This window comes from Oncorhynchus masou, unplaced genomic scaffold, assembly GCF_036934945.1.
Source record: "Oncorhynchus masou masou isolate Uvic2021 unplaced genomic scaffold, UVic_Omas_1.1 unplaced_scaffold_1348, whole genome shotgun sequence".
Lineage (NCBI taxonomy): Eukaryota > Metazoa > Chordata > Actinopteri > Salmoniformes > Salmonidae > Oncorhynchus > Oncorhynchus masou.
In genome coordinates, this window is record NW_027003370.1 from 1,516 (window position 1) to 8,801 (window position 7,286).

General features: G+C 43.2%; 1 pseudogene; it reads left to right on the forward strand.

The window, feature by feature from the left end:
• Positions 1–4,063: 4,063 nt before the first annotated feature.
• Positions 4,064–6,862, forward strand: LOC135530456 (early growth response protein 2b-like; annotated as a pseudogene).
• Positions 6,863–7,286: the final 424 nt, after the last annotated feature.

The window sequence follows — 7,286 nt, forward strand, 5'->3', positions numbered from 1 at the left end:
ACACACACACATATGATTCACACACATATGGTTCACACACACACACACACACACACACACACACACACACACACACACACACACGGTTCACACACATATGGTTCACACACATATGGTTCACACACATGGTTCACACACATATGGTTCACACACACACACACACACACACACACACACACACACACACACACACACACACACGGTTCACACACATACACACACACACACACACACACACACACACAAGGTTCACACACACATATGGTTCACACACACACACACACACACACACACACACACACACACACACATACACATACACACACACACACACACACACACAATCAACTGGATCTGCTAATACAGCCTCCTGGTAGAATATGAATGGTTCTGGCAGGCTTAGTAAACCCAGTGAATCAGTGTAGACAATAAAACCAGTGAATCAGTACAACATGTTTAGGCTGCTTCTAGGACAGGTAATACAACATGTTTAGGCTGCTTCAGGACAGGTAATATAACATGTTAGGCTGCTTCTAGGACAGGTAATGCAACATGTTAGGCTGCTTCCAGGACAGGTAATACAACATGTTTAGGCTGCTTCCAGGACAGGTAATACAACATGTTTAGGCTGCTTCTAGGACAGGTAATAGGCTGCTTCTAGGACATGCAACATGTTAGGCTGCTTCCAGGACAGGTAATATAACATGTTTCGGCTGCTTCTAGGACAGGTAATATAACATTATAACATGTTTAGGCTGCTTCAGGTATTATAACAGGACAGGTAATATAACATGTTTAGGCTGCTTCTAGGACAGGTAATATAACATGTTAGGCTGCTTCTAGGACAGGACATGTTTAGGCTGCTTCTAGGACAGGTAATATAACATGTTTAGGCTGCTTCTAGGACAGGTATTATAACATGTTTAGGCTGCTTCTAGGACAGGTAATACAACATGTTTAGGCTGCTTCCATGACAGGTAATACAACATGTTAGGCTGCTTCTAGGACAGGTAATACAACCTGTTTAGGCTGTTAATACAACATGTTAGGCTGCTTCCAGGACAGGTAATACAACATGTTTAGGCTGCTTCTAGGACAGGTAATACAACATGTTTAGGCTGCTTCTAGGACAGGTAATACAACATGTTAGGCTGCTTCTAGGACAGGTAATATAACATGTTTAGGCTGCTTCTAGGACAGGTAATATAACATGTTTAGGCTGCTTCTAGGACAGGTATTATAACATGTTTAGGCTGCTTCTAGGACAGGTAATACAACATGTTTAGGCTGCTTCCATGACAGGTAATACAACATGTTAGGCTGCTTCTAGGACAGGTAATACAACCTGTTTAGGCTGCTTCTAGGACAGGTAATACAACATGTTAGGCTGACAACATGTTTTGCTTCTAGGACAGGTAATACAACATGTTTAGGCTGCTTCTAGGACAGGTAATACAACATGTTAGGCTGCTTCCAGGACAGGTAATACAACATGTTAGGCTGCTTCTAGGACAGGTAATACAACATGTTAGGCTCCTATGACAGGTAATACAACATGTTAGGCTGCTTCTAGGACAGGTAATACAACATGTTTAGGCTGCTTCTAGGACAGGTTGGACAACATGTTTAGGCTGCTTCTAGGACAGGTAATATAACATGTTTAGGCTGCTTCTAGGACAGGTAATACAACATGTTTAGGCTGCTTCTAGGACAGGTAATACAACATGTTAGGCTGCTTCTGGGACAGGTAATACAACCTGTTTAGGCTGCATGTTTAGGCTCCGGGACAGTTTGTACAACATGTTTAGGCTGCTTCTGGGACAGATACAGGTTGTACAACAACGTGCTGCCCCCTGTCTGTCTGTGAGCACACAGGCCAGATCCTGATGACCTATTGAGCCTGATATTATAACGTTCAGGATGAGGAGAGAAGAGCACTTTTACACACGGAACCATTGGTATCCAAGAGCAAATGGATGCTAATCATTTTTCAACATTTCTGTAATAAACTTGGACTATCTTAACAAATACAGAATCTGCTGTTTTAATGCTGGAAGATTAAAAAAAAACATAATTTAAAATGTCGTGATTGATAAACATACGTTTTTCACTCACCATCCTGTTCCTATCACACAACTCCGCAGAGCCCACCGCCTCTCCTGTGGTTTCGACCTCTTAACGTGCTACAAAGAGGAACTGTAAATATATAGGTCGGATAATTAGCTTATTAAGCAGTCTGCCATTATCTCTCGTTTTCTCCAATACAACCTTGACAACAGATAAATGATCTATTGCCATTTATAGGCTACAATCGTCTAATTGAGCAGCGGTCTAATAGAAAGGGTTTTATTCACAGTCAGTTCCCATATTGTTAATGATACGTTTAACTGACGGGCCGATGAAAGGCGCCCGCAGCAGCATGGTGTTAAATGAATAGAGTTGTCATTGACAGGCCTTTATTGACTCCAGACGGATTAATGTGAGGAGTGTGTGTGATCATGATGCTCCGTGCGGTTTCCTTTCAAACCGGAAACATCGCAAATCAACCAGAGCCTTTTTTTCCAGTCACAGAGTCAGGGAGCTGAATAACGAAGGATTCATTCTTGTATATACACTGTTGTTATTATTATTATTATTATTATTATTATTACTAGCAATAATTGTTATTTAATCGTTATTATAGTAATATTAACATAATAATAAGCCTAACTAGTCACAATAATAATAATAATACGTATAGTCTAATGTATAAGTATCAAGAAAATGTAATAACTTTTTATAGCCATCAAATGTTTAAATTTAGATAATTTTCTCCCACGCGTTACTTGACACAGCCACAAGCTGGAAATTGCCTTCCAACCAGGGCCCCGAACCGCTCACCCACCCACCCATCTAGTTTTTAACTTTCAAGTTTCTCAACCCACGGGGGACTTTACCAGTATACCGAGTCTACCAAGCTGTGCCAATTACATTATTTCACGCATCGCCTTATCGCCTCTGAACGGAAATGTTATTGTGAACTATGTCCGGTTTTCTAAAATGCGCGTGGGGTTGAGGAGGTTTATAGATGTGTATCACTGAAACACCAGACAGTAAGAAACCTCGTCGGCCTGCCGGACAGACGAGTCGACCTCTCAGTTCCGCTCAACACCACTGGAGGGCAACAGTATTGAGAATCAACAACAAAATAATAATAATAATAACAACAAATACAATAATCATATTATTAGTAGCCTATGTTCCAATATAAAACATATATTTGACTATAATAGATTATAGGCCTAATGTATAGCTAGTCTGGGCCTACTACTGTATCCATATGTTCCGTTATCATTAGACCATGTGCCTTTACCCGTTTCATTTCAGGATGTGAAAGTCATTACATTTCAAGACAAACAATTTCCCTTCTAGTGATATAAATAGCTCGTAACTAAATAGGCCTGTAGCCCAGTCTTTCCTAAAGCAAAGCCTATTCAAACGACCCTGACAAAGTTTCCGAGTCTAATGCAGCAAAGGTGAAAATTCCGTGATTGTGGCTCTCATTTGATTGTGGTTTGCGATGGTAGTTCTGTCGCTGCTCTTGCTCGGCAAGACTCGATAGTTTCCGACGCTCATATTCCGGAATAGAACCCTTATATGTAGGCAGGGGTGTTCTTAGATTTACCGGATAAAACCATGTATGGCTTCGAGAGAAGAACCGGAATTCCTATTTGAAGGCGATGTGTAGAGGAAACATTTCAAATCGTATACATCAGATACGCTTGTAACATTGATGTCCGTCTAAACTGATAACATGCCATCTTGCATTCGTTCATTTCTTTACACCTATATTGTTTTATCATTTTCGTGCTAATGGAAACTGCATGGAGAAAAAACAAACATATTTTATCGCTTTATATTGGCGAACTTTCACTTGTGGGTTCTCCATTGACAGCCCGGGGCCAATAGGATCCCCCAGCGCCTCCTCTCTCAAACCAAACGGTCCTTGTTTGGGCAGTGACGTAGTGGCGCATTCACTGCCCCACTGATAAATACATACTACTGCTACTCGTGCTGCTAGGATCCGTCATTCACTAAACAGCCTGATGATCTGGAGAGAGTACAGTAGACTATAGAGGTGGTATCAACACACGCTCCAGATTGTGTTAACTTATCCGGACAGGTTATCAGATGTTTCAGTGTAGGATAGGACTGTAAGGCCACACATACTCAACCAGCCGGTTTAAAATACCGTTTTAACCCTGGAAACAGCGAGAAGCCGTTAGTTAAATGATGACGGCTAAAACTTTAGAGAAAGTCCCGGTCTCTCTGGGTGGGTATGTCCATCCTGTCTCTGATTCCATCTACTCTGTGGATCATGACAGTCTGCCGCCCGGGGTGGCTATCTTTCCTAACGCTGATTTAGGCGGCCACTACCACGACCATCTTAGCGGAGCTCCAGGTAAGCGTGGACTATACAGGGTGTTGTTTTGATATCATGGGGACCTTTAGAGAATGCAACATGTGCTGTGTTGGTTATTGGAGAGGAAACACATCGGCTACTACGTGTAGGTTATAATATTATGCATAATGTTTGATATTGCATTTTTTCATCTTGGCCAAGAGATTTTGGAAATATTTTTGAATTAATGGTTGTGGGACAAATGTATGTCTGGATATTTGTATCAATGGTAATAAAACATGTCATGTTTTAGAGGCACATGGCTAGAGTTACGCACTTTTCCCCAAAAAAGTTTGCGTAAAAGTAAAACGGCACCTCTTTGAAAAGTTGAATGAATGACCGGTGGGTAAAGGATGCGAGCGCGCAGCGCGCACCAAACACTGTGCGCACGAGAACGGACCTGCAGGATGTTTTTTTTAAAGCTCTCTGATTTGTTTGTTTCGTGATTATCTGCTAAGATGTCTCTTCTTATCTTCCAGATGGCTTGATGAGTGGCGATATGAGCTTAGAGAAACGCTCTCTCGACCTGTCTTACTCTAGCTTCTCCCAGCCACCTAGCCATCGGAACCAGACCTTCACCTACATGGGAAAGTTCTCCATCGACTCTCAGTATCCAGGTAACTGGAACCCCGAGGGCGTCATCAACATTGTGAGTGCGGGGATCCTGGGCATGACCCAGCCATCTTCCGCCTCCTCCTCCCCGGCGTCCTCCGGCTCTCCCGGCCATTTCTCCTCCACGCTCAGCTGCACCATGGCCCAGAACCAGGCCGACATGGAGCACCACCTCTACTCTTCCCCGCCTCCCTACGGCTGTGGGGAGGTCTACCAGGACCCGTCGGCCTTCCTCTCCACCGGGCCCGGTATCTCTTACCCGCCGCCGTCCTACTCCTCCCCTAAGCCCAACACAGACTCGGGTCTCTTCCCCATCATCCCAGACTATGCTGGGTTCTTCCAGCCGACCTGTCAGAGGGACATGCAGGCCATGCCTGACCGCAAGCCCTTCCCCTGCCCACTGGACTCCTTTAGAGTACCCCACCTCTGACTCCCCTGAACACTATTAGGAACTTTACATTAGGTGGGCCGGTCTCGGATGGACCCAGACTCCCCACCGCGTACAGCCCCCAGAACCTCCCCCTGAGACCCATCCTGCGGCCCAGAAAATATCCCAACAGGCCGAGCAAGACCCCGGTCCATGAGCGGCCGTACCCCTGCCCAGCGGAAGGCTGCGACCGGCGGTTCTCTCGGTCTGACGAGCTGACCAGACACATCCGGATCCACACGGGACACAAACCGTTCCAGTGCCGGATCTGCATGAGAACTTTAGCCGCAGCGACCACCTCACCACGCACATCCGCACGCACACCGGAGAGAAGCCCTTCGCCTGTGATTTCTGTGGCCGTAAGTTCGCGAGGAGCGACGAGCGCAAAAGACACACCAAGATTCATCTCAGACAGAAAGAGAGAAAATCATCCACTGCGCCATCAAACAACACGAACTCTGATCGCTCCGGTACCGGTTCTATAAGCACATCTAGCGGAGTCTGCTCCTCCAGCACGGGACAGCTGGCGGGATGCCCCTCGCGGGCGGTATAGAACACACTATCGCCAATAGGTTTATGGAATACATATTTAGAAACCTTGACGAACTAAAGACAATAGAGATTGAGGTTTAATTGTTTGGAAGCTGCAAGTTCAAAACATAATATGGAACGAACTTTACATGCAACAGCATAATTCTCTTTCATGCGTAATTGCGCATCATTCCGGCTGCGCTCCAAACGTTCCCACGATGTATCCTCTTAGTTTGGTGGCTGAGAGAAACGCACTTTGTTTGCATAGGCTACTGAAGTCAGTCAAGTTAATAGACAATACTTTTAACACGTGGCTGCCTATATCCTCTTCAGGTATCGGGAAGAAACATGTTGAGGATTAATATCAAGCACATTTACACTGACGCGCCAATAGGCTACAATATACACAACGCTGCATGGAAAGAACGTATGTTTGCAATAATTTAGGAGGAAAGGTGTTTTAAATTATTTACTATACAAAAATGTGTCCATTTTAACATGTTCATTGATTGTATTTCCCCCTGTTGTGCCTCGTTTCACACGTTATTTTTGTACATTGTCAATACAAGGACGATTTAATGAATTGTACATTTTGTCATTTAATATCAAAGTTTGATTATATGTATATTTTTGTACACATTGTGCCGTGTAACTATGGAACGTGTTGTGGTTTATGTCTAACAATAAGGAATGTAAATAATTGAACTCAAACCGACTTGACATTTGTTTTTCGTGAATGTTTCCGACTCATATTAAATGTTAATGTTGATTTTTAAAAATCTCAATGGCCTCCAGAAAGGCCTGGTTATTTCTTGTGAACTAAAAACAAATAAAGTAAACTCTGAACAACATGAATATAATGTAATATTATTGGAAAGTACACCAGAAGGGGTGGGCATGGTAATTCCCGTGTAACGTCAGTCTGATGTGAGTCATGCCTTCACAAGGCTGCTCCCACTCACCGTCTATCCGTGCTGTTCTGATGTTGTGGTGAACAACAACTAGAACAGGAAAGATCTTTACCGTTGTTCATGTAGAGATCTATACACACAGGACATCCAATAATACGAATAATAATACGTTAAATAAAGGTAAAAAATAATAATAATAATCTGAAGTATATACTTTGATCATCCAAATCTAATGCCGTTGTCTGATCAACATTAAAAACTAATACCGTAGTCTGATCAACATTAAAAACTAATACCGTAGTCTGATCAACATTAAAAACTAATACCGTAGTCTGATCAACATTAAAAACTAATGCCGTAGTCT